The sequence below is a fragment of the Bos indicus x Bos taurus genome, chromosome 13, assembly GCF_003369695.1.
Source record: "Bos indicus x Bos taurus breed Angus x Brahman F1 hybrid chromosome 13, Bos_hybrid_MaternalHap_v2.0, whole genome shotgun sequence".
Classification (NCBI taxonomy): Eukaryota; Metazoa; Chordata; class Mammalia; order Artiodactyla; family Bovidae; genus Bos; species Bos indicus x Bos taurus.
Window position 1 is genome coordinate 39,929,258 of NC_040088.1, and position 9,882 is coordinate 39,939,139.

The 9,882-nt window shown below is 38.8% G+C and overlaps 1 protein-coding gene across 1 annotated transcript in view; it reads right to left on the reverse strand.

Annotated features, from left to right (window-relative positions):
- Nucleotides 1–9,187, reverse strand: part of LOC113903419 (prostaglandin F synthase 1-like) — a 28,199-nt gene extending 19,012 nt beyond the window's left edge. Inside the window, exon 1 of the mRNA XM_027559519.1 lies at nt 8,864–9,187. The gene's annotated coding sequence lies outside the window, so the exon portion shown is untranslated. The remainder of the gene's footprint in view (nt 1–8,863) is intronic.
- Nucleotides 9,188–9,882: the final 695 nt, after the last annotated feature.

Consider the following 9,882-nt stretch of genomic DNA (forward strand, 5'->3'; position numbering starts at 1 on the left):
TACAACACCCAAGGATACATTACACAACCTGGCCTGTAAGATGGTAGCTTATCCCCTCAAATGACACTATATTTTCCACTAGAAGAAGTTTCCAAGGAGCAACCAAAGTACAAGGCAAAACAGAGCTAGAGTGTCTTCCCTGGCACCTACCAGGCACCCCACGGTAGAAAAGCAATTCTCTCCCATTAGTTCCTATTCACCTCATCTTTAAAACCTTCCACCTCAAATACTTCTCTGGGTCACATCTTTTTTGAAGGAGGTAAGAGTTCTGGAACTAATGAAATACACAGAGAAACCCGGCCATTGCAATTGCCCTCAAAGCAAAGCAGCTGACAGTCAGTGATCTTAACAGCCAAGTCTCACCTCTTCTGCCAAGCTGGGAAAGAGACAGAAACTGGGGGGAAACCCAGAGTAATCTGCAGGTGAGCACAGCCTCAAATCCTGATGCAAAGTGAAGATGGCATGCTCCCTCCCCTTTCACAGGACATAGTTCTATCCTGATTGTGGAACCATGTGACCCTCCCAGAGTCACACAGGAGCTCTGTGCTTGACAGCCCAAGTCCCTTCCATTCATGTTACATCCACTACTATTTGTATCTCAACCCCACACCAGTACTTATACCTCTGGAGGTACAGCGGTGCCAAATCCCAGGAGAGGAATGAAGTGGCTGTCATTAAGCTTCACACTCTGGCCTTTGGGATCCATTGCCTGTTTCGCCTCTGAATAAGCAGACACTGGTCTTTTCTTCCACCTCCACTGGTTATAAATAACAGGAAGTTAATGCCCCAGCTGACTGTCCAATATTAGCAGATACATTGCAGGAGGAGAAGAATTAAACCAGTGCCCATAGAGTAAGAAGAGAATTGAAGCCAGTTACATTGCTTTTTTTTTTTTTTTTTCAGAATAACTTAAGTTATATAATGATGAAATGTCCTAAACAATTATTGACCAAATGTTACACAGAAACCTCCACATATCAGTCATTTCATTTTTCTAATTATGAAGCCCACTTTTGATCAAACATCAATTGAAACAACTATGTCATTGTACAGAAAGACACACTAATCACACAATTAAAAAGTGATGATTATTAACCATTTTCCTAAATGTAATCCTAAAATAAAGAATCCAAATGTGAAATGAAACTAAATTTGCCTTCTTAAATTTCCCAACAATAAAATTATTTTGCTTTATACACCTATGGTTGCTGCAGCCAGTGCAATAAGGTAGGGATCCAAAGTGGTCGACGCACAGTATGGGAAAAAGAAACTAGACAGAATGAAAGTTTTAAAGATGGGATAGGGGGGTTCAAGACCCCTTGGATCAAGAGCCCTGTTCCTCAGAGCCACATCACTTTTATTTAGTGTCTTGGCAAGCAGAAAGCATCTGTTACACTACAATGAAGTCAGCCTCCTGTGTCCCCTGTCACGTCTACCATTTTATTGATTACTTTAAACCATCTTCCTCGTACAAGGACTATCACCTAGCTAGAGGTCATAGACCCGCATATGCCTTGGGAAAACATCTTGGTGTGTGCACAACCCACGTTCTGAACTTGCATTCACCCCGCATCCCAAGGTCCACACTATGTTTTCCCTTAGCTTACCAGGGTATGACGACCCCAACTAATCAACCTAATGTACTTTTATTGGGGTTATGCTGTATTGCTATATTTTGTTTTTATTCTTTTCCCGTGGTGACTTTCTCATGGCTTAGCCAGAGCAACAGGGTGCTGACTATTAAACCCTGCATATCCCACTTTTTGTTTTTGTAGCAGAAAATATATTGATCTCGCAACTTCTTTCTTCATTAGTTTTCAGAGGGCTTTTTGCATGCATCTAAGAACTAAAGAGAAGATTATAGTGAAACAGCAAAACATTGCTAGTGTTCCAATGAGACCACCTCCGATACCTTTGATCCACTCAGAGGACTCAGTGAGTTAAGGCCCTCTTTATTCCTAGAAGTGTATCTGTACCTGGTGATAGTCTAAGAGAAGCATGCTGTATGCCAATGATTTTCGCTTGTAGCTTTTTAATATGTAGAGTGAGGTTGTCAGCCATATAGCCCCACAAGTGCCATCCAATATTTTCCCAGGAGTTTTCGGATTGGTTATATTCCTGGGGGTTACAGAGAAAGTAATAATGTTCTAGTCACACTTTAGATGTATTTGTAATTTAAGATTTTGTACTCCTAAGAGTAGCACTGCATTTTCTAAATCCACCAACCTGTTGTTAATCTCCTCATCTATGCAAGTTTGGGCTCTGCAAGTGAAACTGGCATTTTTATGCCATTCCTGCACAAAAGTAGTAGTTTGTACTATCTGATGGAGAGCTATTTCCACCACTGCCGCCATGGTGGTGATGGCAAAAATGCCCATTATGGTGGCAATAAGCCCAAAAAATGTTTGGATCTTCTCAGAATAATATTTAGGTCTGTGAGCAAAGTATGAGTGTCAGAGGAGAGTGTCCAAGGCCTATTTTGAGTTACTGGCAGCCAAACTCCTAAACATCTATGCAAAACCACATAGGAATGTTTAGAGTTAAATAATGAACTGTTCAAGTATACAGTTTGCAATCCTGGAAGGTCAGGTTCCTCGCTATCTGATTAATAGTTATCAGTTCAGTTCAGTTGCTCAGTCATGTCTGACTCCTTATGATCCCATGAATTGCAGCACACAAGGCCTCCCTGTCCATCACCAACTCCCAGAGTTCACCCAAATTCATGTCCATCGAGTCGGTGATGCCATCCAACCATCTCATCCTCTGTCATCCCCTTCTACTCCAGCCCCCAATCCCTCCCAGTATCAGGGTCTTTTCCAATGAGTCAACTCTTTGCATGAGGTGGCCAAAATATTGGAGTTTCAGCTTTAGCATCAGTCCTTCCAATGAACACCTAGGACTGACCTCCTTTAGAATGGACTGGTTGGATCCCCTTGCAAGTGGGTGAGAGTGGGCACCCTTGTCTTGTTCCTGACTTTAGGGGAAATGCTTTCAATTTTTCACCATTGAGGATAATGTTTGCTGAGGGTTTGTCATATATAGCTTTTGTTATGTTGAGGTATGTTCCTTGTATTCCTGCTTTCTGGAGGGTTTTTATCATAAATGGATGTTGAATTTTGTCAAAGGCTTTCTCTGCATCTATTGAGATAAAGATCTAAATGTAAGACCAGAAACTATTAAACTCCTAGAGGAAAACATAGGCAAAACACTCTCCGACATAAACCACAGCAGGATCCTCTATGACCCACCTCCCAGAATATTGGAAATAAAAGCAAAAATAAACAAATGGGACCTAATTAAAATTAAAAGCTTTTGAACAGCAAAGTAAACTATAAGCAAAGTGAAAAGACAGCCTTCAGAATGGGAGAAAATAATACCAAATGAAGCAACTGACAAAGAATTAATCTCAAAAATATACAAGCAACTCCTGCAGCTCAATTCCAGAAAACTAAAAGACCCAATCAAAAAGTGGACCAAAGAACTAAATAGACATTTCTCCAAAGAAGACATACAGATGGATAACAAACACATGAAAAGATGCTCAACATCACTCATTATTAGAGAAATGCAAATCAAAACTACAAGAAGATACCATTTCACACCAGTCAGAATGGCTACTATCCAAAAGTCTAAAGCAATAAGTGCTGGAGAGGGTGTGGAGAAAAGGGAACCCTCTTACACTGTTGGTGGGAATGCAAACTAGTACAGCCACTATGGAGAATAGTGTGGAGATTCCTTAAAAAACTGGAAATAGAACTGCCATATGACCCAGCAATCCCACTGCTGGGCATACACACTGAGGAAACCAGAATTGAAAGAGACACATGTACCCCAGTGTTCATCGCAGCACTGTTTATAATACCCAGGACATGGAAGCAACCTAGATGTCCATCAGCAGATGAATGGATAAGAAAGCTGTGGTACATATACACAATGAAATATTACTCAGCCATTAAGGAGAACATATTTGAATCAGTACTAATGAGGTGGATGAAACTGGAGCCTATTATACAGCGTGAAGTAAGCCAGAAAGAAAAATACCAATACAGTATACTAATGCATATATATGAAATTTAGAAAGAAGATAACGATAACCCTGAATGCAAGACAACAAAAGAGACACAAATGTATTGCACAGTCGTTTGGACTCTGTGGGAGAAGGCAAGGGTGGGGTGATATGGGAGAATGGCATTGAAACACGTAAAATATCATATGTGAAATGAATCACCAGTCCAGGTTTGATGCATGATACAGGGTGCTCGGGATTGGTGCACTGGGATGACCCAGAGGGATAGGATGGGGAGGGAGGTGGAAGCGGGGTTCGGGATGGGGAACACATGTACACTAACGGCAGATTCAAGTCAGTGTATGGCAAAAGCAATACAATATTGTAAAGTAAAATTAATTAATTAATTGATTTTAGAAAATTGAGAGTAAGTAAAGCTTTATTAATATTGTTTTCTGCCCTATGGCATCTCCCCCTTTTTGTTTTGTATCATATGTTTACATGATTTACTAGCCCCCTCCACTATGGCCTGTCCTTGTGGATTATAGGGAATGCCAGTGGAATGTTTTATAGATCAAATTTTAAGAAATTGTTGGAATACTCTACTGGTATAAGCAGGGCCATTATCAGTTTTTATAATTTTGGTAGTTTTATAATAGCAAAAAATAAGCACATAGATGTCTTTGTACATGTTTCATAGTCTCACCAGATTGAGTAGTGGTCTATATAAATTGAAAGAATTTATCAACAGTCACATGTGCATAAGAGAGTTTACCAAAGGAAAATATATAAGTTACATCCATTACAACTATGGATTTCACATGGAACTGTATACCATCATTATATCAGTGACTCAGTCACACCTTTGATAATACCTTTGACAAAACTTTTTGAAATAGGCAATGTAGAAAACAATATAGCTAGCAGTAATAGTAAAATCATAAGTAAAAACTTAAGAACTTTCATTAGATATAGCCCAGTGACATCTTTAAGTCATCTGACTTAGTTTGTTAAATGACTATAGCTTGTTGTTAACTTCCTGGTTGTAGATCCTGGAGCATCTGATCTTTATTTAAAGACTGGTTACTGAGATAAGCTTTAGAAACAAATTTAGAGTGTCCTTTCTAATGAATGACCCTTTTAATTTAACTTAATGAATGTCCTTTTAGCAATGTAATATAACCACAAGGAACTATCTAAGAATGAGTCTTATTAAGTACAGACCTTAATTAACAAAACTAGAATTTAATATGCAGTGAAATATATTAGATGTCATAGGCTTGACATCAGTTGAGTGGATATTTCTTTCAGAGCTCCCTAGTAATGGCACCCCACTCCAGTACTCCTGCCTGGAAAATCCAATGGATGGAGGAGCCTGGTAGGCTGCAGTCTATGGGGTCGCTAAGAGTCGGACACGACTGAGCGACTTCACTTTCACTTTTCACTTTCATGCATTGAAGAAGGAAATGACAACCCACTCCAGTGTTCTTGCCTGGAGAATCCCAGGGATGGGGGAGCCTGGTGGGCCACCATCTATGGGGTCTCACAGAGTCGGATACTACTGAAGCGACTTAGCAGCAGCAGCAGCAGCAGTATTACTCTGAGATTTTTGTATATGTCTGGAGACAGTCTTTTTTTACCGTGATGAAGCTGTTTAGAACTCAAAATGTCTCCAATTTTTGGAGGCTGAGGCAGAGAGAAAAGAAAAATGTTCTAATTTTACCCACAGGTGTAAATCACTAAATTGTTTTAAACCATCAGTTACTTGAGGAGAAGAGCTTTTTTATATCTGAAAACAAAGATTAGAAACCAGTAATACATCAGACAAAAAGTCATGAAAATTGTAGTCATATTTAGCAGGCTGTTTAATCTCATGTAACCAATCCCTTTGTTTTGTGGTCCTTGTCTGATGACAAAGGACGTCAGTGAAAGTGATAATCTCTAAGAAACTCATGAAGTTTTTGCTAGTGTCTGTAGACCCAGCAAAGTGGGTACCCTCATCACTGGAGATTACAGAAAATGCATTTTAACCATTTTTTCCATTGTGAGATATTAACCCTGCAGCCAGGAAAGGCTTTATCCTATCAAATAAAAGTGAGGATTTCCCATAGCCCTGATTGTGTGGTTTATAGCCATTGTTTATCCATTTTAAATTTCCTGATGGAGGGTTAATTTTGTAGAAGCAGAATGAGTTTTGTCTATGTGTGCCATGGTTTCCATAGATCATTGTGAAATAACACTCATTAATTTAGCAAAGTAACAACAGATTTTAAAAGCAAGTATGAATCATTTAAAGAAATTTACATAATCGGTTATCAAAAGCCGTATTCCAAGAAACATTTGTTTTTTTAATAGGAAGAGAAAACCAAATTCCAGATTGGTACCACCTTATATTCAGTGTCAAACAATAATTATTTACTCAGTCAAAGTAACAATAAGACTTCAAAGGCAATTTAATGTCTTAAGACAATTGTACCATGCACAAAATTCTTGTATCTCTTGTCATAAACCTTTTTTTACACTTTCTGTAGTCATCACTCCATTTATCTATTTAGAGAATAGCCACTTGTAAGTTTAGATTTACTTTATTTTCTTCCTTAAAAGACTGTAATTTTATTTTTCATATCTTTTATTATTATTAAAAACATAAATCTTATTTTCCTTAAGCAACCATGAACCGTCTTGTATATTAGCATTTTATAGATTGGTGAACATAAATACCATAAATATTTTTAATTTTTTAAAAATATTTGCTTTTTTTCTTTTTTAATAGAGAATATCTCAGGATGGCACCAAACATATTTATTAATAGTCCAAAATCTCTTTAGCTTCTCTGTAAGACAAAGTTAGTGTTCAGTAATTAATGTTTCAAAATCTTATTTTATTTGGATTTGGAAATGACCTAGCTATTTAATAAACTTTTTTCATTTAGTTTAGTACAACTCTAGAAATTTAAGTTACCCCAATCTTCAGAGATTATTTTAGATAGACATTTCTAAAATATAGCTATTTTTAATAGAGTTTATCTAAAAGTTTTCATCTCATTTATATATATAAAGAGTTATTTTCTTTGTTGACAAGTTTAGTTTACCTTAAACCTAGGCACAATAAAAATATTACATAATGTTTATGACTTAAGACATGTCTTAATTAGATATTTAATTAAGATGATTAGATAATTAGATACTTATTTAGATATTAGATACTTAATTAGATGTCTTAATTAAATATTAAATATTTAATATTTTTCAGTTCACGTGAACCTGAATTTAAATAGAGCTCATTTATAAATTACCCTCATGTTATGCAAAAACAAAGACACACACTGAGACACAGATAAATTTAAACAGACAGACAGAGATCCCATAGTTTTCCACTTGAAATTTAAAATGTCTCTTTGCTCTGCCCCACCCCTTTTTTTCCCGCCTTGGCTTGAGTTCTACCAATTTGCTCAGGGCTGGAGTCCCAGATAGAGTAGGCTGTATATCCCAACGACATGATAAGAGTTAATTAACTTCAGGTTTTTTCCCAGGCCTGTTGTTGTTTTTCAGGCAGAACTGGAGCTCCAAAAAAGTATCTTAACAAGCCAAGTTTTTCTTAATTGTACATGGAAGAAGAACCAGTTTTGCAACTTCAAAAAAGATTTTATTTTAGCCAGTTTTCTAAAGAATATCATGGCCATTCGGTGTCAAAAATGTCATCTCTCTTTTTTGTAGTCATAGTTTCATAGCTAAAAATTAAACCAGGGAATGTTCAAATTGGCTTGATGACAGGGGTAGCCTGACAGATAAGATGTTGTCCCAGCAAGGATTGTCTCTCTGGGGAGGTGAGGTCTTCTTTTAAAGTAAAGAAAGCCTGTCCTTTAGCCTCTATTTTCTCCCAGGCTCTTATGCAGTATCACCTCACCTGTTCTATAGCTTGGTTGTCCATAAGCACTTGATCTTGAGTTCTCCCCAATTTCAAAGAGATGGGGCTCTGCCTGGCTTGGTCATGAGACACCATAATCAAATGGGAACCCTCAGCTAGTCCCTGCACTATGCCCAAGGTAAAAGGAGAATTTACTCCATGATTCTGAACAGCTTGCTTAAGTTCCTTTAGTATTTTGAAGGGAATCTGTTTGTGTACAGCCTCACACACCCCATTAGGATTATTAGGATCTGTCCCAGGAGCTATCCGTTTGTGTATTGTCACTGGGAATGCCATAATCACAGCCTCCAAGTCACCCTCCTTTCGAGTCCAACAAACACCTTTCTGGAGGGGTAACAGAACTGCTGTGTTGTGAGGAAGGAAAAGCTTGAGCCACTCCAGCGGTCAAGGCAGGAAGGGGCAGAGGAAACCGGTCTTCCCCAAACAAAGGCTCAGAAAGAACTGCAGCTTTAAGAGCCTCCTGCGTTTTTTGTTCTACTCCCTTGGGCTCTGCATTTTCAGGTCCTCCCTCTGATGGGATTTCACTTTCATCTTCACTCCCTTCTGAGCTTTCCGGGATCTGAAGAGGTTCCAAAACGGATTTTATCAGTGCCCAAGTTGACCAGATATATACAGGCAAGAGCACTCCCTTGCAAAGAGGTTTCTGTAATTCGCTACCTACCTTCTCCCACGTTCTTAAATCTAAAGTAAGGAGAGAAGGGAACTATGAGCAGCGTTTCTCAATGGTGTGTGAAAGCGCCAATAGCCGGCCCTCACTTGTTTCTGTTCCCCTGCTTACCTGTGATGGATTCATTTTGATATTTGGCAAAACTAATACAATTATGTAAAGTTTAAAAATAAAATAAAATTAGAAAAAAAAAAAAGCTGCCTTTTGTTCCCAGCTTTCTGAATTCCTATGCCCGGTTTCAACCCTGAGAGAGTATCACTTACCGCAAAGGGGGGTTTTCAGAGGCCTCGCCCCACTCTTCTGCAGGACAAAGCACCGCCCATATTTCAACTTCAGTTTCTCTCGAAGAGATCTTTCACATTCCAGCACCAAATTGGGCACCACTTGCTGCAGCAGCAGATAGGGATCCAAAGTGGTCAACAATGCACAGTTTGGGAAAAAGAAACTAGAGACAGAATGAAAGTTTTAAAGATGGTACTTCGGTACTCAAGACCTCTTGGATCAAGAGCTCTGTTCCTCGGAGACACATCATTTTTATTTAGTGTCTTGGCAAGCAGAAGGTATCTGTTGTGCTACAATGAAGTCCGCCTCCTGTGTCCCCGGTCACATCTCTCATTTTATTGATTACTTTAACTTATCTTTGTTATTTCCTTGTACAAGGGCTATCACATAGCTGGAGGTCATAGACCCACATATGTCTTGGGAAAATATCTGGTGTGTGCACAACCCGTGTTTTGAACTTGCGCTCACCCGGTGTTTCAAGGTCCACAATATGTTTTTTCTTAGCTTAGCAGGATATGATGACCCCAACTAACCAACCTGATGTACTTTCATTTGGGTTATGCTGTATTGCTGTATTTTGCTTTTATTCTTTTCCCATGGTGATTTTCTCATGGCTTAACCAGAGCATCAGTTAACCCCTGCATGTGGTGGAGGTTTAGTCAATAAATCGTGTCTGACTATTTTACAACCCCATGGACTGTAGCCACCAGGCTCCATAGTTCATGGATTTCCAGGATTTCCAGACTAGAATACTGGAGTTGGTTGCCATTTACTGTACCATGGGAACTTCCTGGCCCAGGGATTGAACCTGAGTCTCTTGTGTCACTTGCATTAGGGGACAAATTCTTACCACTGGGCCACTTAGGAAGCCCTTACAGAAGTGACAAGGGAGAAATCCTACAAAATTTACAAAACCAGATATTTTGGCAACGTGTATATTGAAAGCTAATTATTAATAGCTTCACGACACCATGTGCAGGATGCAAAGAGACTCTGATTG